This window comes from Acartia tonsa, chromosome 3 (genome assembly GCF_053477335.1).
Source record: "Acartia tonsa isolate MP-2025a chromosome 3, ASM5347733v1, whole genome shotgun sequence".
Taxonomy (NCBI): Eukaryota; Metazoa; Arthropoda; class Copepoda; order Calanoida; family Acartiidae; genus Acartia; species Acartia tonsa.
Window position 1 is genome coordinate 43,967,324 of NC_137262.1, and position 27,742 is coordinate 43,995,065.

Consider the following 27,742-nt stretch of genomic DNA (forward strand, 5'->3'; position numbering starts at 1 on the left):
CAATAACAGGACACTCATTAATGTTGGGCAGATGAAGTAAAATAATATTTTCTTTAAATATTGTTTTTTAGAGATTTGAATAGTCTTATATTTTCTTTTAAATCCAAATTATTGCGCTAAGGACAGATAGTCAAAGTATAGGAATGTCCCTTTAATATTGGTATCAATCCATCAATAGCAAGTTAGTTGTAGACATTCAAAGTGGAAGATTGTACTTTTAATATTATATCAATCCATCAATACCATGCTAACTACAAAGATTCATAATAAAGGATTGTCCTTTTAATATTATATCAATCCATCAATAGCATGCTAGCTACAGACATTCAAAGATAAGGAATGTCCCTTTAATATTATATCAATCCATCAATAGCATGCTAACTACAGACATTCAAAAATAAGGAATGTCCCTTTGTTATTATATCAATCCATCAATAGCCCGCTAACTACAGACATTCAAAGATAAGGAATGTCCCTTTAATATTATATCCATCCATCAATAGCATGCTAACTACAAAGATTCAAAGATAAGGAATGTCCCTTTAATATTATATCAATCCATCAATAGCATGCTAGCTACATACATTCAAAGATAAAGAATGTCCCTTTAATATTATATTAATCCATCAATAGCACGCTAACTACATACATTCAAAGATAAAGAATGTCCTTTTAATATTATATCAATCCATCAATAGCACGCTAACTACATACATTCAAAGATAAAGAATGTCCTTTTAATATTATATCAATCCATTAATAGCACGCTAACTACAGACATTCAATGATAAGGAATGTCCCTTTAATATTATATCAATCCATCAATAGCACGCTAACTACATACATTCAAAGATAAAGAATGTCCTTTTAATATTATATCAATCCATTAATAGCACGCTAACTACAGACATTCAAAGATAAGGGATGTCCCTTTAATATTATATCAATCCATCAATAGCACGCTAGCTACAGACATTTAAAGATAAGGAATGTCCCTTTAATATTGTATCAATCCATCAATAGCACGCTACTACATCATACATTCAAAGATAAGGAATGTCCCTTTAATATTATATCAATCCAGCAATAGCACGCTAACTACGGACATTCAAAGATAAGGAATGTCCCTTTAATATAATATCAATCCATCAATAGCATGCTAACTACAGACATTCAAAGATAAGGAATGTCCCTTTAATATTATATCAATCCATCAATAGCACACTAAATACAGACATTCAAGGATAAGGAATGTCCTTTTAATATTATATCAATCCATCCATAGCACGCTAACTACAGACATTCAAAGATAAGGAATGTCCCTTTAATATTATATCAATCCATCAATAGCACGCTAACTACATACATTCAAAGATAAAGAATGTCCTTTTAATATTATATCAATCCATTAATAGCACGCTAACTACAGACATTCAAAGATAAGGGATGTCCCTTTAATATTATATCAATCCATCAATAGCACGCTAGCTACAGACATTTAAAGATAAGGAATGTCCCTTTAATATTGTATCAATCCATCAATAGCACACTACTACATCATACATTCAAAGATAAGGAATGTCCCTTTAATATTATATCAATCCATCAATAGCACGCTAACTACAGACATTTAAAGATAAGGAATTTCCCTTTATTATTATATCCATCCATCAATAGCACGCTAACTACAGACATTCAAAGATAAGAAATGTCCCTTTAATATTATATCAATCCATCAATAGCACGCTAACTACAGACATTCAAAGATAAGAAATGTCCCTTTAATATTATATCAATCCATCAATAGCACGCTAACTACAGACATTCAAAGATAAGGAATGTCCCTTTAATATTATATCAATCCATCAATAGCACGCTAACTACAGACATTCAAAGATAAGGAATGTCCCTTTAATATTATATCAATCCATCAATAGCACGCTAACTACAGACATTCAAAGATAAGGAATGTCCCTTTAATATTATATCAATCCATCAATAGCACGCTAACTACAGACATTCGAAGTCACAATTATTATTATTTTTGGGAAATAACAGAGCAATAGAAAGAAAGTACACTCTACACTATTAAATGAATAAATCTACAACCCTTTGTCACCCCTTTAGTGTATATATTTTTTATGAAACTGTGTCTGTATTAACGAATTATGATAACAATTAGGTGGAAGGTATGTCAATGAATCATTCAAAGTTCTAAGTAATATTTTCAAATACTTTTCAAATCGAACAATAAACAAGAATATAGTATTATTTGGGAAATGGGGGATGGGAGAGGTAAAGAAAAGAGGGTAGGGGGGGGGGGGGGTAGAAGGGAATAATAGTGCCAAAAAAGAATAACTCTAATGACAGATGATAATAAACAGTATTGCATCACCAGGGATAAATTGGTAGGACAATATAATAAAAATAATTTTACTCCAAATTAGAAAATAAAAAGGGACAAGGCAATGGAAGATAAATTAATGTACATCCCCCAGCATAATACACAAAATTACACCTTCTGTAGATTACAATTAGTGGTTGAAACGTTTGGATACTCAACTCAATAAACCAAACAATCAAAATTAAATTAAAAAGTTGTCAAGCCAACGAATAAGGAAACGTTATCATAAAACTTTATGGACTTGTGTAATAAACAGCCAAATGACCCCTCCCTCCCTTGAAAAGATAAATGTTTAAATCTTTCCAAAAAGACAAATTGTTGTACTTTTGCATAAATGGTAAATTATTTAAACTGACCAACACCTATATCCCTGTGCAACGCACACATATCCAATATGATAAGGGAAACAATAACGTCTGCTGAATAACTTACACCAATTGAAGGAGTAAATGTAATAATATTTAGGCATTAGAATATATTTTTGTTGCTGAAGATTTTAATAATTCTGCTGAACATGAAGAATTATACTAATGTTTTAATGAGCCTTTGTATTCTTGAAACTGTTCAGAATTATTGGGTTGTAATGTTTGATCTTCTGTCTGTATGTTTGTATTAGAAGATCTCGTTAACCGCTAACTGATATGGCTATTGTTTAAAGTGAAGATTCTTACAGTCCATGTATGGATATTAAACAATTTTGGTAAAGGTCCTATAGGGGATAAGTAAATAATTTAACACAGACGAATGGTCTAATAAAACTTTTTATCTACGGTTGATATTCTTCCCTTCGAATCTCACTTAATTCTGTACGGACAACAAATTTTATGTATGCTATTCAAGGGATGGATTAATTTGTAGAGGGAGAGAATTAATATGAAAACCATTTGTCAACCCCTTGATATTTATTATATGGTATATATGTATACTTATTAATCTAACTCTCTCTTTCAATATAAAAGGGAAAATGGTATATTTATATATATAAATGCTACATATTGACAGGCTTTTCTATTTTTAGAAATGTACAGAAATAATAATTTATAAGATGGAAGCATTTTAGTAATACCTATGAAACAAACATTTATGAATCTTATGATACAATTATAGAGATGCTTCGCCAGAAATTTAAATAAGGCTTATTCATAAGGGTCTGATTTTGTACAGTCCATATTTTGTACAATGAGTTTTTCCCAGTTTTTATGAATGATTATAATAGGGTTTATTAAGTAAAATGTATAAAACGAAGAGATTTTTAGAATCAAACAATGATTGAACTTTTAGAAGCAGTATTGGCCTTAAACTTTTTCAGTGTTTTGAGGGTTGCTAAATGTACATATGTTGATATTATGTAAAACAAAGTTTAGGGCCAATAGAACTATTCGTCATGTAAAATTTCTATAAAAAACCTACTATATATGATTTTTCATTACGGATAGCCCAAGTTTGTATGAAGATGAAAGCCGCGAAAGAATATAAATAATCTTTTACATAAGATAGATATAAAAAGGAGTTAATATAATCTGTGTTTTGACCAAAATGTTTTCCTAATAAAAAGCTCCTCGCAAAAACTGGTGTTCGTTCAAATTTGCAAATAAACAGTAGCTAGGAACGTAGCATATTTATAACTAGGATATGTTTGTACGTCTAGCTTAACAAGTCTATAACGGACATTTTACTTAATAATTTTAGTTTAAGTATCATATTTAGGGATTTATAGACAATTCCTATAAAGAATTTAATATATAGCTAATGACACAAATTGAAAATTATCTTTTACAAAATGTATAATTAAACTTATGCGTAATCTGAAGGACACCAAAAAAGACCTAGCAATAATGTTTACTATTATGTAGAAGAAAAGAATCATATGTAAGAACTAGTTCTATTATCCTCAAAAACATGGACATATATTCTAAATAAACTTTGTTAAAAATATCTTCTAATGTATCTTCACAAAATCTACGAAAGTTTTTAATTACAAAGATATTGAATATTTCTTCATGAAGGGTTGAAAAAAAGAGACGGAGTCGAAAATTGTTATGTTTTAAATTGCTTCTTTAGTTTTTTTTTAAAGATATGTTTCCCTGTCTAAATCTATAAATATGATAAAACAGTTTTCTTTAAGCATGAATGGATGAAAAGTAGCAAAAACCTTGTTTTCTTTATCTGTAAATGAAAACATTGATATTTGCCTAATTTTACGTTTTTACTCATAAATCTATATTCTTCTATTTCATTTATATTTATGATGTTTTTATAAAACTTTCTGTAATTAGAATAGTTATTTATCGCATCGTATTATAGACAGCTTTCAGCTTTCAGTTTTTAAAGTAGTCATGTTAGCCATGAAGAGCCAAAATCCTGGCTAACAAAACTGTTTTATGATTTTATGATTTTTGATTTTAATATTCGTAGAAAATTGTCTGTGGGTCACCTCCGGGTTCTAGGGACAAATGTAATCCTTTATCACAGGACTACAATCTCTCACCAATGTCTCCTTTCCAGATCAGTGACGCATTAATCTCTGTTCGGCGAGTATATCTAACCTTAGAATGGTGATATTATATTACACCGATCCTAAACCCAAGTTCGCTTAAGAGATAATCTTTTGTTTAGAAGCCCTAATCCGAAAATGGTATCAAAATATTACTGATAACTTTATATTGCTATTTAATCTGAGAACTTTTTATTCCTAGGTATCTAACTTTGCCAACACTTTTAAACTGGAAGTATCTATTGTGGTTACTAGAGCCATGCGAACATGACTACAATATTCCGTCCTGCTGCCTGTATCTCCGTGAGGCGTGAAGTTCTTTGTTAGGTACCTTTGTCAGGTAAGAAAATCACTAGGCTAGCTCCGAACCGATCTTCCAGAGTATTAGCAAAATAAAACTACCTTTAAGACGTGAACTTATTCAGAGTTCTTATTCGAAAATGTTAAATTGTCCGAATAGATAACGATCTCCAACCTTTTTGGACTTCAGAAGCTTGAGGGAAGATCCGGTTTGTTAGTATCGGCCGTCAGATAATGAGCTATCATCAACCGTAGTGGCGGGGCCACCACCGTGCTTTCCCTTTGTTATTCCTATTTAGTCCCGTAGTAACTTGCAATTTAATGGTGCAGGGCACCAAGCTATAGGAGTTCTCTTCAGAACAAAAACTTGGAGATAACTATCCGTTCGGATGCCTAAGCTTTTAGGCCCTAAGAAGGCCTTATCCTTAAATATATCTCAATTGACCAACATCAAATGATATTCTACAATTTATTTAACAAAGTATTTATGAATTTATCTAACAAAACTTTTTATTTTTTAGGTGTGTTTTAAATGAAAATCCTAAGTTGAGCCGCCAAGACCCTCAAGAAAATTCCAAAGAAAGAGAAGGGAGTCTTCCCTTAAATTTTAGAATTTTTTAAAGAGTATGTGTAATATAGTAATTCCGTATCACGACTGACTGTTTCTCTTTTCCAGGTTTACTTTTATAGGCCCTGAAGCCTTAGGAAAAAGAGAGACAAAAAGGATGACTTTTATTTTTGTGTTGATTTTTATGTTTTAGGGAAATTGGCGACCTGATTATTAAGATTTTGCATTTAAAAGTGTGTGCATATCTCAACTAAATTACAATAAGCATTTCATAAATTAGTAAGATCACATTTTATTTTATTTTACATCAAGAATACAGTAAACTATTGGTTTCAAATTAGTTTTTTTTTAATAATGTTTTTTCAATGTCATCTTTAATTTTACAAATTTTCATTCTTTTAATTTAGTTTGTTTATCTCGAAACCTCTAATTTTATGATTCTTGTGTTGTTTTACTAATGTTAATTTATACTGATAATTTTTGCTAATAATTTTTTAGCTGTATTATGACCATTCTATTAAAAGGGGTATTGTCTCTCACTTTACCTTTTAGGGTCTTCGTTTTATAGATCTTATTTCCCCATTTTAATAAATAGGTCTTTATACGTGCTTTTTTACTTAAATATTATATTAAATTGTTTTAAATTTGTCTAATTTTGATAATGTTTTATAGTCTTTTATTTTCATTAGAATAAATACATAATTTAAGGTATGGGTTGGATTTTTCCCCAGCAAAGCTACTCTACAAGTTATTCATAGAATCGGTTCAGGGGAAAAGGACGAACCATGTACCCCCCTCAAAAAGAAAAGCTCGATTATAACACGTTTCAAGAGGCTAAGGATGACCCGTGTTTCATACAGCCTTGGTTTTTGAGGTGTTTTAAATCATAGGACATCTTTCGTTTATTATTTTAATGATTTTTTTGTGTTTTTTGTACAAAGAAAAATTACTAAATACTATATTTACGATATTGTTAAGGTTTTTATTTCATAAATATAAAGAGACCAAAAATACTTATACCGATGGCTAAATGTCGTCTTATCTCACATATTTCGCGAATGCCGCGTACACTCCAGAGTACGCCATATTGGATAACCATGCCGGTTTTAGTTTACTTTAAGGTGGCGGCACGCTGAAATTTTTTATTTTGTAGAAAGGGAAAAATACAGTGAAAATTCACCTTTTATAGGTTAAAAATATGAAAAAAGCATGTGTAAATGCATAAATAAAGGCTAGGTGATAATTTCAATATATTTTCCCTTCGAATTAGCCTTCGGTGATAAGTTTTTTGTCTTGTCGAATGAGGAATCAATTCTTCATGTTGATATTATTAAAAGTGATTCTTATTTTTCAGAATTTTCGATTATTTTCCGCGACCTCATTTCCTTGATTTGTGCGAACTTATTTTTGTCAGGCATTATGTTAAACGAAGTTGCCATGGGGAGGTTATACTCGGTCCTGGCCGAGTATAATCTCACCATGCAACAGTTTAATGCCCTAAACATCTATACCGGCGGTAAGCTGGTAGAGATGTTAGGGCAGCCAGGCAGGGATAAGGAGGAGGACCGGTTGTTTCTGCAGGTAAATATACCTTTTTTATTGTTCCGGCACTGATCCTTAATCCTGTTCTTTCTATGGAGACTTTTTTACTATAATAGATAATGTTTTATCAAATGAATATTTCAATCACAATAATGTATTCCCTTAATATTAATAATTTTGTATTTATTAGAATCAGCTTCTGTTTTTGGTTTAGCTTTCTTCTTTTATTTGCTGATTTTAATAAACATAAAATGTTACTACATTAATTACAATATTACTTTAATTACAATATTTTCGGTCATTATCGCTTAGTTTCAACGTAAATCATTTATATCAGTTTTCTTAAAAATTCTCTATTCCTTAATTTAGAATTGTATAATATTTAGTCTCCCTATGGCGGTAGATAAATATCTTTTTCGGACTAAATTTTATACGTATTTTTTAAAGAAACTTTTTTCATTTTCATAGTCATATAAAATTTCAAACATCCCTGTATTACGCTTATTGCATAACAGTTGTTTTGTGTTTGAATTTTATATTTTATTTATTTTATTCTGTTTTAATTATTCTTTTTTTGATAAGTAAATGATTTTCCTTTTTTCAGAATACGTTGTATCAGTTAGAGAAGGCCGGGCTTGACATGATCAGCCCTGCTGATCCCGTGTCCGGAGACGTGTTGATTGCCACCCTGACTCTTATCTCTCTGCTGATCGTCCTCCTTTCTGCGAAATTCCGTAAGTGCATAGTTCGTTTTATTCGATTTTCTACAAAAATGTTGTGTAATTTTTGCAGACTTTCAACAATACTTTTTCTATGATCTGCTAAGTCCCATTGAAGGAGCGAGTCATAGTATGCTATTTGATTGCTTGATTTATAAACTACGATGAGAGCCCAGTGGTTTCCCCTTAGGTGAAGGGGAATTAGGACTACTTCTCTATTTAACATGGTATTTAGTTGTCCGTCATATATTTGGTTTAGTTCCTCTCGGCTGTTGCTTTTTAGAAATTCGCCAAAGTAGGTATGTAGAATAGAGACGTTTTCAAGATGACCAAGTTCTTCCAATAGAAAAGCAAATATTACTTCCCCTCCCATCCATTGATTAGGACTCATAGTTAACATTTCAGCTGGGGTAATTGGACGTTTGTATTTTGGGGTATAAACGGTCAAATTCCTCTCAACCAATTGCATTAGTTCTCCGGATGGGAAATCTATATGTTCAGCTGATAACATCAGCTTCCTTAAGGCTTCGGTTAGGACAGATTGGTATTGTCCCTCGGGATAGGTTTCAGATTGTCCAACATGATTATTTACCCCCTCAATTGGAGCTGTCGTTCCTGAAAAGTTATCAGCCATTGTCAATCCTCTCAATTGTCCACCTGAGCGTGGCTGGGATAGGCGGGAGTGCCCTGACAAATACAGGTGGTAGAACCACCCTGAGCGGTGACGCTGTATTTGCGGGACTTTGCAGCCGCAGCTAATAACTTCTCGTCTTTAGGAAATGCACACTCTGATTGTTCATTCTAAAAATATTTAAAAAAATCATTAAAGATTCTGTATCCTTTCCTTTATCCCGGATTAATGTAGCCTTTTTTGATTAAGAGCAGGAAAATTATTAATTAGTGATTGGAGTGTATCAAAATTGTTTAAAAATTTAGTTAAAAATGGAGAAATAAGCATTGGTTTTTGAGGCATCAGGTGGTAATTTATCACGTATGACTTATTAAAATTATTTCTTAATGGAAAAACTGTGGTTTACCTTAAAAATTGTTCTTTTACAAAACTATTTCTATTCGAATTATAATCAATAAAAGCCAAGCATAATTCCAGATAGATGTGTCCAGCCTCAAGTCTTAATTGTAACTGATTTGATTTTGAATTATTCTTTACATTTTTTAGAACAATATGGAGGTTTTTTATATGTTTTTATAATTAAGCAAAATTTGACTTTGTGACATAATAATGTTAAAATTTGTGTGCCGTAGTTTTTGTAAAGTAGTCATTTGCGTTTTAAATGTCTAGTTATTGTCTTTTGGTCTTTTTTAGAATTTTAATGGTTTTTTGGTTACCCTGGTAATTTCTGGTACTGCGTGGATGTTGTACAATTTTCCTAGTTTGTCGGTCTAAAAATATATATATATAGGTACCTAAAAACAAAATTAGCAGTAAGGTAATTGGATGTATATTTTTTCCTAAATAAATTTGGATCTTTTAGTGATATTAATTTAGTTTTTTGATAATTTTATTTATTTTTGTTAGGAAATTTTTGTGCACACTGGTGGCCGACCTTTCAAATGGCTGGCCTTTGGAGGTTAACGAGCTCATATTCTGTATGCCTAATTTCTTGTTCTTTGCAACAACAACATTTTGCCAAATTTTTTGCGTCATTTTTTGTGCAAGGGAACCATCTGAATTCTCCTTCGTTACTAATGAAATAATTACTAAAGCATGTAACAATGACTATGAGCACGTTAAAGCCTCCAAAGGAAATCCAAACGAAAATTGCCCACCAGTGTTGCACTATAAAATCGTAAATTACTCCTAAAATATCATTGAAAGATCCGGTTTTTCCAAAATGTTTGTTAATAATGTCCGGCGTCATAAGAAAGCTGGCGATAGGATTTCCTTCGTGTTGGTAAATTTCACAAGTAGTGTTACAGGCATAAGTTAGGTCCTCTATTAATTCTGTGTGTGCCTCTGCTGAGAATGTAAAAGTATAATCGCAACTTTTCACTGTGTCCTTTATGCATTTGTTGTCCTCTACTCTTATATGTCTTCCTAAGCAATATACAGAGTGATGATGGATTAGTGTTTTGTCACAAAGGAGCTCTGGGGGAAAGGTAGATGAAAAAATTGACCTTTCTCGCAAAGCCCATTGTGGCACACCACCAAACCACATCGATTTGTATTTGTATCCATAATGTTTATCAGTATTAAAGGCCCATAGATAATCATCATGGTACAACATGCTTACTATAGGTTTGTCAGCAGCTACTAAATCCACGCATTCTCGTAGTAAGGTGGGATCAATCACTTTAGGTTGATCCCCCAATGGGATAATATTAATTAGATAATTTGATATTAAGTCTATTTCTTCCATGATACGGCGGTATATTCTTTGTCTCAAAGGTGTTTTGGTCCCTTTTAAGATGTCATAGATTTTTTGTATTCTGAGGCCTAAGTCAAATTCCTGTAGCTTTAAGGTTTTTCTAAAATTGATTTTGGAATAGAGTGGTGTGAGTCCACTATTTGGTATAGATTCTAGTGTATTCTGAATTTTTTCGCTATCTCGTGCTAAGCTTGCTAAAATTTCAGTTAAAGTATCATATTTTGTTTCCAATCTTATTAATCTTTGTCTAGTTTCAGGAGTTTGTACTAAGCTTTTGATCTTTTTAATTTCGCCATAAGCTAGATTAATTTGAGACAGAACTTCTTCGGATGTTCTGAAGTCTGGATAATCAGATTCGTTATCACCCTCGTCATTGTCTCCATTATCGGATTGTTCTGACCTATCGTTATTATTTTGATCTCCATTATCATTGTTTTGTCCTCCATTGTTATTGTTTTGTCCTCCATTGTTATTATTTTGTCCTCCATTGTTATTATTTTGTTCCCCATTGTTATTTTCTTGGGATGATCCAGCATTGACTGGAGGTGTTTCACTGTTTGTTGGAGGTGCTTCACTATTACCAGGAGGTACGGCGTTCGCTTCTGATTGTCCTCCATTGTTAGCTGGAGGTGTTTCGGAGCTTGATCCTGCCGGTGGTGCAGGTTTTTCAGAGGATGAAGGAGTTTCATTCTCCACTTTTGGTCCGCTGAGTGGTAAATTATTGCCTTCAAGTATTTGTCGTTTTAGAATACGATTTTGCTTCTTTAAATCCCTATTTTTCCCCATGGTTTTCTTGAATAGGCCTCTAAGATAGCGGTTTTTTAATGTTTTTGATTTTAACATTGAGTTAATGGAGATTATATTATTTTGTAATGCGATTTTTTCAGCAACAAGTTTTAGTTCTTTATTTTTTGCTACTGCTTTGTCATTTTGCAGAGTTTTTTCCATTTCAATCCCTTCATTGATGTATGAAGTAGCAGATTGAAGTTGTTCTTTTAAATCTGAAATTTCTTGTGACAATTTCTCTCTTATTTGTAAGATGTTTCTCCCATAGTCTTTTTGAGCTTTTTCTTTTTCTAGTGTTAGATCTTTGATAGTTTTTTGGCAGTCTTCCAAATTATTTTCTAATAAACCCCTTTTTATTTCTATTTCTTTTATTTCTTTATTTAGCCAGTTTACCTTATCATCTTTAAACCTATCTTTTTGGAATATTAAGGTATCTAGTTGATTTTGAATTGTGGTTTTTTCGTTAATGGCTTTATTTCTTTCTAATTCTAGTCTATTTATTTCTTTTTGTAAAGCAAGTATATTTTGGTTTAATTCTTGGAGATTCTTTTCTAGAGTATTTGTCCTTTTTTCGCAATTCTCTAACCTTATTGTTAGTAGTTCTTTATCGTTGTTGACCTGTTTGTTGTCCATTGTTAGTGATGTTACAGTACTTTTAAGTTCATTGAGATTTAAATCAGTACTTAATTTTTCAGCCGTTATTTGTTCGTATAATTCATTTAATTCTGCCCATCTTCCTTCCGCTGTATCAGCTCTTGTTTTTTCAGCCGTTACTCTACTTTCTAGTGTTAATTTACTTCCAAATAAGGCATGATTTTCTGTTTCTAGGTCATCATACCTTCGACCTAATTCCTGATATGTCGAAGATAAGTGTGCTAAGTTTGCTGAACAATCTCGTTGTAGATTTTCTAGCTTGGTTCTTTCTTGTGTCTCTAGTTTAATGATGTTTTCTAAATCTTCTATATGATCTTTTAACCTTGTTATTTCGCTATCTTTATTAGCAGCTTGATTAACAAGTTGGCCTAGATGTTGTCTTAGTTCAAAGATAGTTTGTAGTATATTTACGTGGTCGGGTTCATCACACTCTGTTATATCCACCTCCATTATTTCCTCTGTCAACCTATTTAGTGGTATACATCTTAATCCCTTTCTATTATTTTCATCTTTAGGTAATGGTTTTATTGAAGCATTACTTTCCCCACTGACTTCCATTTGTGATTCGGGATTATTTTCGGGTTTTATTGGGTTAGGGTCATCATTGTCAACCTCCATTTCCGTGTTAAGATTGTTTTCAGGTTTTATAGGATTGTCATTTGAGATGGAGTCTTCCATGTCTCTGGATAGATAAGATTCTATGTCGGGTTTAATTAGGATTTCTTCAGGTTTTGTGGGTGGAGTGTGTTCAGGTAAAGGAGGTTCTTCTTTTACGGGTAAAGAGTTCTCAGGTAAATGAGATTCTTCTGTCACAGGAGAAGAATTTTCAGGTAGATGAGATTCTTCTTTCACAGGAGAAGAATTTTCAGGTAGATGAGATTCTTCTTTCACAGGTGGAGAATGCCCCGGGAAAGGAGGTTCCCCATTGGAGGCTGCATGGCTATGACCTTCCTGTGGTTCTTCAGGTTTGGGAGAAATCATAGGAGCTTCTGTTTTTGTTGTAGGATTAGTATTCGCTACTGTTGCTGAGCTCGATTCTTCCGTAGGGTTAGAGCTAGTTTCAGTAGTTGGAGGGGTTTCTGTTTTTGTTGTAGGATCTGTACTTGCTACTGTTGCTGTGCTCGATTTTTCCGTAGGGTTAGAGCTAGTTTCAGTAGTTGGAGGGGTTTCTGTTGATGGGGTAGATTCAGATTGTGTTGAAGGTAGTGTTGGTGGAGGTGATGGAGGTAGGGATTCAGATGTTGGTTCCTCTGTTGAGTATGATGAAGGGGGTTGTTCATCCCCTAGATCATCTAGTTCACTTTCGTTAATTTCATCGCTATCGCTTTCAGAGTCGGAGCTCGAATTCATTTGAGCGTCAGAGTCTGTGTCAGGATTATAATTCGGGTCATCATAGTCATTATAATTATAATTGAGTTCTCCCAAAACCATATTTTGACCCCCGTTGTCTTGACTGTTACTATTTGTATTTATATTGTTTGAAGTAGAAGGGCCAGCTGAATTAGCACTAAATAATGGAAGATTATTTGAATCCAAAAAGTTGATTAAACCAGAAGATGAATCGCTGACATATTGGCGAAACACTTCGTCTGGCATACCTTCCATTCCTAGCAATTTAGCTATGCCTTTTCTTACTTTCTTTTTTAGTACTTGGGTCTTGTATCTTTTTAAGTCAAAATTCCCTAGTTTTCCTATTCTAAATAATTGTTCTCTTCTTAAATTTTCGATTCCATAATTTACTGATATACTTATTTTTAGTTGTTCAGATCTGGGTCTATCATTATATTGAGTAGGTGGGTTGTCAAAACCGTTATCAAAGACTATTTCCAATATTTGTCTCATAGTGAAAGCTGGAAATGCTGGATTTTCTATTGCTGGGGGTTTGTTAGAAATTGCGGGGTCAAGACGTGGTTTTTTAGGTTCACTTCGCTTTTTTCTAGTAGGACTTTCAGTGGTTGTAGGGTTACTAGCAGTAATCATGTCATATAATTCTATAATCAGATCCTCTACGTTAGCTAATTTACATGTAATAGTGCCATTTTTGATTCTATCCAAACTATTTTTTAAGTCTAGTAATCCTATACCAATATGGTTCAGTTGTTCGTTTTGGAAATATCTCCTAGCAATGAATTTAAAGGCTTGCCAAAAGCCATGTTGAATTTGATCTCTAAAAATGTTTTTAAACTCTTTTTCCCCTAGAATTTGTATTTTGAATTTTATGGAATCTTGGTAATAAGAAGGGAATCTTTCTACTGGTAGGTAGTGAGATTCCTTGAGAAAACTGACCTGTTCCCCTTGTAACACACCACTACTAGCCCCAAATAGTAGGGATAGGATTAACAAAATCATTTCCTAAAAGTAGAAAAAGTTTTTTAGTTTTTCGTCTAGTTTTTTGTGTAACCACTGAAAGTCATACATTTTTAATCGTCCTAATACTTCAATTTATCATAATGAATACGCAATTTTCTGTTTACAATTGCATTAATCGGATAGTCAGGTGATATCAGACAGTGCAGGTAGTCGATCCATAATTTGTTGTAGTCTGATTTGATGTGTAATCCATTGTCTTTTTTCAAGTCTAACACATATTTCAGTATTATTTTTTGAGCGATCTTATTCCCTCCTAAATTTCGGAAAGAGAACAAGATTCTCAATTTTCTTGTTTCTAAGGATCTTATAACAAGCCACATTGTCTGTCAGTATTAATGTCCTTGTACCTTTGATCTCCACCTCAAAGAAGGTGAGGCCCTCGTATATGGCCAGGATCTCTAGGTACACTATTCCTGTGGTCTCCATAACTTTGGGGGCCACGGTTTTTGAGAAAAACCCTAATATCTTTCCTCTCACATTAATATCATTTAAATTATTTTTCATGCTTTTTTCGAGGAATGTATAAACTTCTCTGTCACTGACGTCTAGATTCTGAACTGTCTTTTTGTATTTTCTCTGTTTTATTTCAAAATTTTCTTTTACTCCCAAATAATAAAAATTGTCATTATTAACAAATATTATAATTTCAGAGTTGGAGGATTCGGTGAATCGCTGGTAGAGCAAGTTCTCGAGGATGGATCCGTCTTTGCTTGACAGGTAAATTATTCGAAGTTTATGCTTTGAAAACATTGAAAAAGAATAGAATAGGAATGTCTGAACGTATGGATTATTCAACGGTAGAGCCCCGGCTCTAAGTAGATTTATTTTCTCTACAAATATTTTATTCATTTCTTGTTTAGTCCTTACAACATCGTCAGATGTGACTTCCAAAAGATAGCTTAATTGTGAATACATTGTAAAATTATTTGAAAAAATTTTATACCAATTTTCATATGAATTTGAAAAATCTAGTTTTAAGAAGATTGATATTTGATAAAATAAGTTTAGATAATCTGATTCTTTAAAAAGTACCCCTATCTCTTCATGGTCATTAAAATATGCTTTTAGTTCAGCAGGCATGTCCATAAAGTTAGGCAGCTCGGATTGAAAAAGGTCTTTAATTTCAAATCCTAGCAAGCTGGAACCTATGGCATGCTTGCTGGCGTCTGTGTATAACATCTGAAAGTCTATATTTCTTGCTGAGATTATCAGATGCAAGTATTTCTTTGATTTTATTGAAGTGAAAATCGGCTTCTTCATTCCAGTCAAAATTCTTTACTTGGGGGAACAAAGCATTCATATGTCCATGGATAGGTAGGGGCAAAAGTGATCTATAATATTGAAGATTTCCTATAAATGATTGAAGTTCTTTTAATGTTTTTGGAGCCTTTAGTTGCATTATATATTTGACCTTTTTGTCAGGGATGGTAATCCGTCCCTGGCCTATTTCATAGCCTAGTACAACTACTTTATCTTTGTTTAAGTCTGTACAGAAAGTACATTTGTCCAAATTTAATTTTAGATTTAGCCTATTAAGGCGGGATAGAAAAGTTTCTAGTTTGGCGAGGTGGTCCTCGATGTCCTCTTCATACCAACTGAAAATTGAGAGGTCATCGAACCAAACTAGTAACAATTCTATAATGTCATTAATTTTTAAATCATTTAAATGAATATTTGATAATATATAATGCAACAAAAGGCTGGGTGTTCCCGCATAGCCGGTGATGGCTCTCTTGAAGCGGAAACACCCAAAGCTAGTCACAATGCAGGACACTCCTGAATCAAGAACTTTTTGGGATAGTTTAAGATTATAAAATGCATTTTTAATATCTACAAAAGTCCCGTATCTCACTTTAGGTAGCAGATTTTTTAGCGTATTCATCGGATCCATCGTGATCGATGATACGCTGTAAGGAATACTAGCATTTACCCCCCTAGAGTCAATGATTATGCGTGGGGGCGCCTGTTTATCCTTACGGCTCGTAAGGAAAACAGGTGACCCAAACTGCTGGCTGGGTGGGGAGCATTCTATAATGTCCATTTTTAAACACAGGTCTATGAAATATCTAAGATGGAGCGTATCTGTTAGGGAGAGATTATAGATTTTAGTATTCTTATCATAATTTTCAGGGCAAGGAAAATCCATTTCTTCAATGCTTTCCCCAATATCGAAGTTGTGGGACGCCCCACTTTCAAATTTTAATAAGAGATTAGCTACTCTTTGTTTTACATTTTGGTCCTCTATGTAACTTAATTTCCCTAATATTTGCTCTAAGGTTAATGGTGGTGGGGGTAGTGGCGCAGTCAACTCAATTCCCTCTTTATTATCCCCAAAAATATCTGCTATTTCTTCGAGACTTAATTCATTTTCTGGTTGTATTGTATTTACACTATTTATTTTAATAATCTTATCTATGTTAACATATGTTTTATCTTTCTTAAAAATATCAACATTAGAGCGGGGCTTTATACGTTTTTTAGCACTATTTTAAATGGTATTTTATCCAATAATTTATTTACAATATTTTTTACTTTATTCTTAACATATTTTATTATATTTAGGATGGGTTTAATTAGATAATCGCGCGTCTTTGACAGAATATTGAAACCTTTTTTTATTTTATTAAGCTGCTCTTTAATTCCATTGTTTCCTCTCAGGACAGCGATTGATTTAATTGAACCCATTTTAGGTGCTTTAAAACCTTTTAATTCTAAATTTTTGTCTTTTTCAGGTTGGCAAGGCAGGAGAGAGATCAGAAACCCGCCTGGTTTGATTATAAGAGGATTTTCTCCTACATTTTCACAGTACACCGCGAGTTTATTTTCCCCTGTCCTGGTTATTGAATACATTTTGTATTTAATCTTAATTTGAGTATACATGTTTGAAAGGTGTGGGATAAAGTGTTCTTGTTTTGGGTCTTTATCTTTGACTTCCAGTTCTATTAATTTTTCTTCTCCCTTTGCTAGTTCTAATTTTTTGATGTTGACAGCAAAAGGATTTTTTACCTTTCTTCTGTTAGGGTTTATTTCTATGTAGACTTTTTGTCCCTTTACTTGCATGCCTATATTGCAAGTGATCAAAAATGGGCGTCCTAATAGGCAAATATTCTTTTCTTTAAGTACATGGAATTCCAAGAACACTTTTCCCACCCCTTCAAACTCGACCCCTAGGCGTCGGGCATCAATGACGCTTATTGCTTTGCCTTCTACTGAAGACAAACGGTAGGCCGAACAAAGCTCCATCTCGTGGTAATTAGGCAGCACTTTTAGTAAGATATTTTCTGATACGCAGTTTACTGCGGCCCCAGTGTCTAGCTCAAAAATTATTTTGCTGCCATTAATTGCCACGGGAATTTGGATCTTGTCCAGCACGCCTAGGTGGCTTTGAATTGTTTTAATTTCCAGATTTGTTTCTAATTTGTCTATGTCAATTATGTCGGTTGTCCTCTCAGCCAGCAGTTGCAGGAAATATCTCCCATTGGGTATATTGACATATAGGAAAATTATTGTCAATAGCCCATATGGAGCAAGATAATTTCCCAACAACATGGCTGTGAGCACAATCATAATAATTGTCATAAGTTTATTTTGGTTTGGGTATTCGTGTAAATAGCTCAAAAACGATATTGTTTTTGCAATTTTTACACGATTCTCCAATGATAATTCATTTTTAAAATAATGTTTTTTATGTTTTATTCTGCTTTCAGACTCATCATCAGGTTCTAAAAATGACTGCTCAATGTTTCCAGCTTTATGTTGTTCCCTAGCAGACGCTGCATTATCAAATTCGTCCAGGTAAAAACAGCCGCTAGCGATAGTTTCAACTTCAGTCTGTTCGTCTGTTTTTATTTTGTTTGCCATATCTACGTTAGCTATGGTTTGATTGATGTTCAATAAGTGTTCTTCTACAGATTTATCTCCCCGATACTCGAAATTTTCAAATATTTTTTCTAATCCGGATTCGGAGATTGATGGGGGATTTTTTTCATCCTCATCTGAGCTAAAATCGCTACTATCTAAGTCACTTAAGTCTGATATAGAGTCTTTGTCACTGTCTAATTCAATTTTTTCGATTTCGGCCATGATTTCAGCCCTAGTTAATCCTGTAATATCTGTTAATAGATCGTTTTCATCTATATCATATTCAGGGGTATCTTCCATTGAAGGGTTTTCTTCGGAAAGAATTTTTAAGTCATTTTCTTCAATAGATTGGGTATCATCAGAATTACTACTAACATTTTTTATTTCTATTTTAGGATATAGTGTTGAGTGTTCAAGTATGGTGCTATTGGCTTTGTCTTCGCTCGGAATGGGTAAGTTGTTACTATTGCTGTCTTTAATTGGTTCGTTTTCTGATTCTTTAAGCTCTTGTAGTTTTTCGGATATACCCTTTTTTACAATTTCTTTGACAGGTATGGTTTCTGTCAAATTGATATCTAATATTTGGTCATTATTTATACTATTACTATTTACAATATCACAGCTGTTACCTTCATTTAAGCTGCCAGGGGCTGCTGATTTATTATTTACAGATTCATCTTGCATATCATAATTAAGTGGAATATTTACAGGGTTATTTTGTTTGTCTTTATTGGTTGAACATTCCAGTAGTTTAATTTCTTGATTTTCATTATTTATTTCTGTTTTTAGAGTGAGTGTAACTGCCACTGGAATGGATATTTGATGTTTGTTTATAGCAGGTGAGTTTTTCCCTTTGTCAGGGGCGCCGGGTATTTCCCAAGAATCCGTATTATGTATTTTATTGATTTCTTGAGAAGTACTCGGCGGCCTTAGCCGTTTTTTTCCGCTGGCAGTGGTAAAGTACACGCTGCCAGTGGATGATGGCGTCTCGTTATCCCATAATGTAGGCATCTAGGGCATTGTTCTTGGGCCGGTGTCACATTGGGGTAATAGTGACAATCGGCACTACCATGGGTGTCAGAATTACATAGTAGGCATACGATGCGATTGGCTAATTCCTTCTCTTTTTTCTTTTTTTCCCACCATTCCCCGTTAGCTTTCCTTATAGCTGGGTCTGGGTGTTTAAGACAATGTTTGCTATAATGTCCTTTTTTGCAATGTTCGCAAACAGGTTTAGGTTTTGTAGATACATCTTTGGCATTTTTATCATTTTGTTGTCCTTTATTTTTGCCATTATCTTTTGGTGTCTCTTTTTTGGCTGTTAGGGAATTTAGGCGATTTTTTCCTAATTGATTAACATTCCCGTTTTTCTGTTTTTCCATCCTTCTTTTTCTGTCCACAGCTGCATGATAATAGCTGCGATTGTTGCTAAACCAGTTTAGTATTGTCTCTTTTGTGCAATTTGGTATATTTGTCGTTGCCAAAAATGCAGATTGCAAATATTGCGGTACCAGATAAAAACACACTTTTTCTCTAAGTTTAGCCATTTGATTTTCGTGGGAATTTCCCGTTTTTTGCAACATTGCAGCTAGATTTATGACAGCTTTGTTAGGTCTGTCCTCGTCCTCTGTCGTTATCCTATAGGTATGGAAGCGCCTTTCATAGTCCTGTGGCCCAAGTATTTCGGCACCTATGGTAGTTAGGATGGCTTTTACGAAATCCTGTGCACTTAGCACATTAGGATCTATTTCTAGCATGTCCAATTTGTTCCTTGATTCTGGGTTAAAATAGTGGATTATTATGTTGTTATAGGAACTATGGGTGAATGGTTTTATATATGTTTCTAAGTATTTAAAAGTGTTGAAGAAGGTATAGGGATTGGTTTGTTCCCCATATAGGTTAGGTATTTTGCCAAGGTATTTTATTTGGCGGAAAATACGCTCATGTTCAGCGGTACCCCATACTAGATTGTTTGGGATAAGTTTTATAATTTTTTTAATATTTAGATCTGTATGGCTGGGCGAGTCTTGGAGGAGAAGTCTCAACTTATCCATCTGTTCAGAGGTTAGTTTATTTTCTAATATGTTCATTTCGATCATTTCCTCTCTATTTCTATTATCTCTATTGTTAGAGGATGTTCGTCTGTCCCAATCTGATTCGGTATCAGATGAACTGGAACTTGAACTTGATGTTGGACTACTACTGTCTCTGCGTTTATTCATTCTCTTTGGCATTGAGAAGTTTTTTTCGTCTTTCCTTCTGTCCTCTTTGTCGCTATGGCTTTGTTTGTCTTTTTGTTTGTGACGGTGTTCATGATGTTTATGATGTCGCCTATCCTCAAAGCCATGAGGATTGAGAGGATCATAGTGTCTGTATTTTTTATTTGTATGTTTTTTATTTTTTCGTTTTTCTGAGTAGTCGCTAGATTCAGATTCATATTCTGGTGGATCTGATGATGGTTTATTTTCTTTTTTAGTTTTAGGCTTTGTGCCTGTTTGTTCTTGTTTTATTGTTTGTGTATTATGCTCTATCTCATTTTGGAGGTTGAGATGTAATTGTGGCCTATGCAAGATTCTATTTCTGCGTCTGTTATTTAAAACAAACATGGCTGGTATAGTGTGAACCTCAGGCTCAGTTTGAATTCGAGGTATTTCCTCGATTTGATCATTTATATTTTCTAAGTGTAAATACTGATCTTCAGTATTATCTAAGTTAGGTTGATAATCAGGGTTGTATGGTGGAGGATTTAATACATCCTCGTCTATATTATCAATAATATTATCTTCCATTTTCAGGACATATATTCGAGGCTAGAAGAATACGATGTTAATTCTGACTATGGATATCTAGCGGTAAGACTTATTTAGTGGCTTTGTAGCCCTCTCCCCCCCTAAAGGAAAAGTTAAATCTTACCTGGGTTTATCCGGTAACGGAACCAATTTTATGGGTCACCTCCGGGTTCTAGGGACAAATGTAATCCTTTATCACAGGACTACAATCTCTCACCAATGTCTCCTTTCCAGATCAGTGACGCATTAATCTCTGTTCGGCGAGTATATCTAACCTTAGAATGGTGATATTATATTACACCGATCCTAAACCCAAGTTCGCTTAAGAGATAATCTTTTGTTTAGAAGCCCTAATCCGAAAATGGTATCAAAATATTACTGATAACTTTATATTGCTATTTAATCTGAGAACTTTTTATTCCTAGGTATCTAACTTTGCCAACACTTTTAAACTGGAAGTATCTATTGTGGTTACTAGAGCCATGCGAACATGACTACAATATTCCGTCCTGCTGCCTGTATCTCCGTGAGGCGTGAAGTTCTTTGTTAGGTACCTTTGTCAGGTAAGAAAATCACTAGGCTAGCTCCGAACCGATCTTCCAGAGTATTAGCAAAATAAAACTACCTTTAAGACGTGAACTTATTCAGAGTTCTTATTCGAAAATGTTAAATTGTCCGAATAGATAACGATCTCCAACCTTTTTGGACTTCAGAAGCTTGAGGGAAGATCCGGTTTGTTAGTATCGGCCGTCAGATAATGAGCTATCATCAACCGTAGTGGCGGGGCCACCACCGTGCTTTCCCTTTGTTATTCCTATTTAGTCCCGTAGTAACTTGCAATTTAATGGTGCAGGGCACCAAGCTATAGGAGTTCTCTTCAGAACAAAAACTTGGAGATAACTATCCGTTCGGATGCCTAAGCTTTTAGGCCCTAAGAAGGCCTTATCCTTAAATATATCTCAATTGACCAACATCAAATGATATTCTACAATTTATTTAACAAAGTATTTATGAATTTATCTAACAAAACTTTTTATTTTTTAGGTGTGTTTTAAATGAAAATCCTAAGTTGAGCCGCCAAGACCCTCAAGAAAATTCCAAAGAAAGAGAAGGGAGTCTTCCCTTAAATTTTAGAATTTTTTAAAGAGTATGTGTAATATAGTAATTCCGTATCACGACTGACTGTTTCTCTTTTCCAGGTTTACTTTTATAGGCCCTGAAGCCTTAGGAAAAAGAGAGACAAAAAGGATGACTTTTATTTTTGTGTTGATTTTTATGTTTTAGGGAAATTGGCGACCTGATTATTAAGATTTTGCATTTAAAAGTGTGTGCATATCTCAACTAAATTACAATAAGCATTTCATAAATTAGTAAGATCACATTTTATTTTATTTTACATCAAGAATACAGTAAACTATTGGTTTCAAATTAGTTTTTTTTTAATAATGTTTTTTCAATGTCATCTTTAATTTTACAAATTTTCATTCTTTTAATTTAGTTTGTTTATCTCGAAACCTCTAATTTTATGATTCTTGTGTTGTTTTACTAATGTTAATTTATACTGATAATTTTTGCTAATAATTTTTTAGCTGTATTATGACCATTCTATTAAAAGGGGTATTGTCTCTCACTTTACCTTTTAGGGTCTTCGTTTTATAGATCTTATTTCCCCATTTTAATAAATAGGTCTTTATACGTGCTTTTTTACTTAAATATTATATTAAATTGTTTTAAATTTGTCTAATTTTGATAATGTTTTATAGTCTTTTATTTTCATTAGAATAAATACATAATTTAAGGTATGGGTTGGATTTTTCCCCAGCAAAGCTACTCTACAAGTTATTCATAGAATCGGTTCAGGGGAAAAGGACGAACCATCTGTAATATCTATGACTAAAAACAATTTTCAATCCAGCAGATATTGATCGGTTTAGAAGCCGCACTAGAAAGAAAATAAGATTTTAAAATATGCTGTCCTATTTTGGAAAAACTTGAAATCAGTTCGTTAGAACATTTTCACCTTATAACTACAGCTATAAGATATTCAAACTAAAATGTAAGAGATGCTTCACATCTAGAGATGAATGAATAAATATTGTTGTAATAAAAAGTATGCATGTAAGTGTATACTTTATCATAGAAAATTATAGGTTATTGGTAAGGTAACCATTTTCAAGTAGGGTACATTTTTCCTACCAAAATTCTTATTATTTTTACTTTTCTGTAAGATTTAAATGTTTGTCTATTAATGTCAAGCTATGGATTGTAGTAAACCTTTCCTTTATGTTAAGCAACAAAGATAATGTTAAAACAGGGATGAATTAAAACACAACAGCGTTCACAGATATGAGGTGCAGTACTACGCCAGTTTTCTATATTATTCTATGTGTACACTAGTGTGTGTGTGTGTGTGTGTGTGTGTACTACATTGCGAGTGTACTGTACACATGCACAAATGACTTTTGCAAACATTTGCGCTCAGTACACAAACATACACACACACCCTTTTGCCAGGGATAAACGAATAAGGATAGACAAAAGCAAAGACCACAAATACAACACAATATACTTATAAAATGAGAAAGTAAATTAGACTTAGAGTTAAAGTCAGGCTAAAAAGCAAGCAATTACAAAGCGTTATGAACCAATATGTGGACAAAGTAATTTAGAGAAATGCTACTCATACACAAAAATTTAGCCCTCTAGCTTTAATAGCACACATCAAAAGATTTATAGGGTATATGCTTATTTCAATGAAATACAGTATAATAGTTGTTTATAGCATCGTATTGTAATAAATTAAGATTAATTCCATAAATAAAATGTTATTAATTTTATGATTTTTATTTTATAGTTTGTGAAAAATTGTCTGTAATACTAATTTAAACATAATTTTTCAGTTTGGCTAAGAACCGATTCTAACCCATTGGATATTAATTATGGTAGGAAATTTGAAAGTAATCTATTATTGACCTATCCCTATGTGCCAACACTCATTCACTCAATCACTCACATACACATAAACTTATCCATATAAATGTATTCCCTCGCCAGGGACGCAGGGATGATAGGACCACTGAAGATAATTTATTGATTCCCTCTTTTCTCTGTGAGGGAAGAGATATTGGGCTGTTTATAACCAGGAATAGGTATAACCAACAGGCAAAATAAATAAAAAATAATATTTGGGGGGCAAACGGAGAGGTCGTCAATTTTACGATGTATGCCCCCCAAACGACAGCTGAAAAACACGCATTCGTTTCGTGGTTTTTTTCCCGAATTAGTTTCGTTATTGGTATAAGCTGGTTTATAACACTAGTCCTCAAAGTTTAAAAACATGTTTACTTAATTGTTGGATCAATAACTCTATTGACTTTAATTGAATTTTGATTGGTTGGTTCATCAAGTTATAGAACGTAGGTTGTAAATATGGCAGTAGAAATGTTGTTGATGCTATTGGTCCTTCCCTTCCCCCTTGACATAGCTAAAAGTATAGAATTGCCAAAGAAAACTTGCATGCATACATAATACTAACGAAAGCTGAGAAAATGTTCTATAGTGATTATTTTCCCCCTCTCCCATCAAAAAAGGATTAATAAATAGAAATACAGAAAATATTTATAAAAATTACAACCACTAAAAGCAAACAGTAACAAATAAATTTTTGGGTAAATAAAAGACGATTGATTTTCATTCATCCTATGATCCTTTACGCCTCATATTTTCAAAATTTAAGTAAAAATCAAAGTTTTTTATATGTTTGTCTGTCTATCATATTCTACTTTTTCGTACAATATTCACAAAAAGTCAACAAAAAATCCTATTGTGTCACAAATCTTGATATTTTTTGTCCATATCTTTAATATCTGTATAGAATATAATATATATTTTGAATAAGATATTATATAATATATAAATGTTCCCTTATTGATTATAAGATGTTGTTATCACTCCGTATTTCCCTTTCCTTCCTATCTCCCCATATCTTATCTATCTATCTATTTTGGAAGCGTAGCAACACTATATACGTCCAAACGTCTAAATCCTAATGTTAACCAACTACCTATGATTAATCAGCTGAATTCAAACTCTATGTAGAAAGATTCAGTAATAAACCATGGAGAGAGAGAGGACATTATGCTGTTTTCCAAAGTTTCTAAACGCGTTCTCTCATTCGTTGTCTTAAATCCTATAAATACGTTTATCTAATTTGGTTGTACACAAATAACTTTTTATATACACAAAGGGGTAATTTTGTTATGAATTTCAATAGATATACAGGCATATAAGGTTTGGTTTGCCTCTGACAGCTACGATACTATCAACTGTATCTTGCTTGTTTTGGTTCTTGCTCAAATCTACTCCTATTTCCTCTACATTGACATTTGGATATGCTGCTACAAAATTGCATGTGCTTGGTTGTTTTATAAAGGTCACTAATCTAATTTTGTATTTGTCTAAAAGGCAAAAGAATTTAAAATTTCTTATGGAATGGTCTGTCAATTTTGCAAGTTTTGAAAACTTTAACAACAAGTTAGAAAACAAAGCCTTCTAAAAAAATCTTGAAATTAAAACCAAAAATGGTATATTTTGAAATTGGCGGATTTTAAAATTTTTGTTTGGTGGATTTTGCGTATCCCAACCACGAACCATACTATAACATGAACATAACATTTCTATGCTTCATTCCTCCACACAAAATCAGAAATAACATCTACATATTCAATATACATATATATAGGGAGGGGAATTATTTGGAGATATGTATAGCAACAAAAGAACAGTTTAACGTAAAATATTTTGCTTAAAATCTGTAAAATGGCTGGAATTAAATTTTAAAGAAAAGCAAAACAAGTTTGTTGACCAAAGAAACATGATTTTAAGTAGACTTTGTGGATTTTTTTTGTTCTTGTGTCAAAATAAAATAAAATAAAAGCTGTATAATTTTAAATACACAAAAAAAAATGAAATGTATCTAAATGTAAAAGTATAAAATTGTAAATATATTTCAACTCTCACTTTCCTCTCTATTTCTTTTAATATAAAACAAACTCTATATATATACATATATTTAAGGGATATAGGAGCAGCTTCTTCAATGGGAAGCTTTTTAGTGTAGTATAACAATATTTTTAAAGTAGAAAAAAGAAAAACTGAGTTTAGTCTTAAAGTTTTAAAATATTTCATGATTTGAAAAATTAAAATCTTTGCCAATAAATCAAAAAATATTAGATTTATTTTCCATTAACCTATCCCCATATCTATGGTTCTACTCTTTACTTCCGACCTTAAAACTTCATAATTCAAAACTTTTTTCCTATTTGTGTTTTTCACATATAACTTTTGTAATATATAGTAGTAGTACTAGAGTTATAGTAGGAAAATTATATTCATTTTTCAAAATATGAGAATAAAATCGTGGAATAATAGGAGGTTTGTGCATATAGCTTATCAAATAGGATCGCATCTTCAAAAATGATTACGTAGGTCCTAGGCAGGTTTTTACTTATTTTTTTTAGAGTTTCGGTTAAACATTGCAACAGATTGAAAGAACTAAAAAATATTAAAGATTTTCAGTGATGAAATTTTTGGTCAAAAACCGGAGTTTTAAATAAAATTATGTGGTTTAAAAAGATTAAAAATATCTGAATGTTTTACAAAAATATAAAATAAAATCAAAATGTACAATTTGACATTTAGGTATTAAAAAAACATAGCAAATCGTTTGTGATTGTATTTTTAACAAAACTTTATTACAACTGACGTATAAGGAATATTTATAGTTTCTAAAATTCTTTTTAAAAGTAAAATTACAGCACAATACAAGTCTAGCTACGACAGAAACTAAAATTCATTATACCATTGCCTTTTTAGACCCCTTTTTTTCTAAGTCTCGTGTAGGTGACGTAGATATGAAATTGCAAACTGTTACAAATGGTTTGTTTGATATTTACAAGCATGTTACAAAATTGCAAAGATTTCAAACTTTTGCAGAATGTTTTAATTTTAAAATTAAGAATGAAATTCCCGTGGCCTCTCTATAATACTGATAGGTAAGCCAATCGCATTCACATGTGCTAATTCGTATTAATTTTGTACATGTAAAAATTATTTTTCTCTAATATATTCTTTGTGAAAAAATTTCCAACAAAGGCAAAGAGTAAAAGGAGCAATGTTGACCTTTCTAATAATATTAATCATGTGTATGTATTTTGTATAGAACGTTCAACAAAAATAGAAATACATTCCCCTTCAACCTTTAAATTGGTATCTTGGATAAAGTAATGGTAAAAAATCTAAATCCTTAGAATTTTGTTGATTAACTGTTTTGCTTTTTTTTCTGACTTTTAAGCTATACATAAATATCAAATCCTGCCAAATAAATACTCGTCTTAATTAAATGATTAAAATTGCTTATGTTGATTAATAACAGCATTATGAAATTCAACAGGAAATGTTTACTCCCTAGATCATTTCAAAGTTTTTTTTAAATAGTAAAAAAAATTTTAAAAAACCTTTTTATAAAATGAAAAGGTTTTCTAAATTGTAATTTAAGGTAATAAAGAAACAGATTTAAATATTGTATAATTGTAACTATGGCTAACCAGTGCATAATCATCTACCTTACCATTTACCCCTGTGGACTTGACATCAATATTTTACTATTTCAAGGTTGTGCAAGTCAAAGGGAACATTTGCTTCTAAATCACAATTCTCAAATTAACTAATTTCACCACAGAAGAGGATAATTCTTCTGGAAGACACAAAAAGGTGAGAAAACAAATCAACTTTGGGAACTTTTATTCAATTTTAATTGGTCGGTTCATTAAGCCGAGTGTCCAAACGTTTCAATCATTATTTTAATCTA

General features: G+C 32.5%; 1 protein-coding gene across 1 annotated transcript in view; it reads right to left on the minus strand.

The window, feature by feature from the left end:
• Nucleotides 1-27,742, minus strand: part of LOC145314290 (uncharacterized) — a 128,124-nt gene that overhangs the window by 66,339 nt on the left and 34,043 nt on the right. The gene's annotated exons all lie outside the window — the stretch shown is intronic.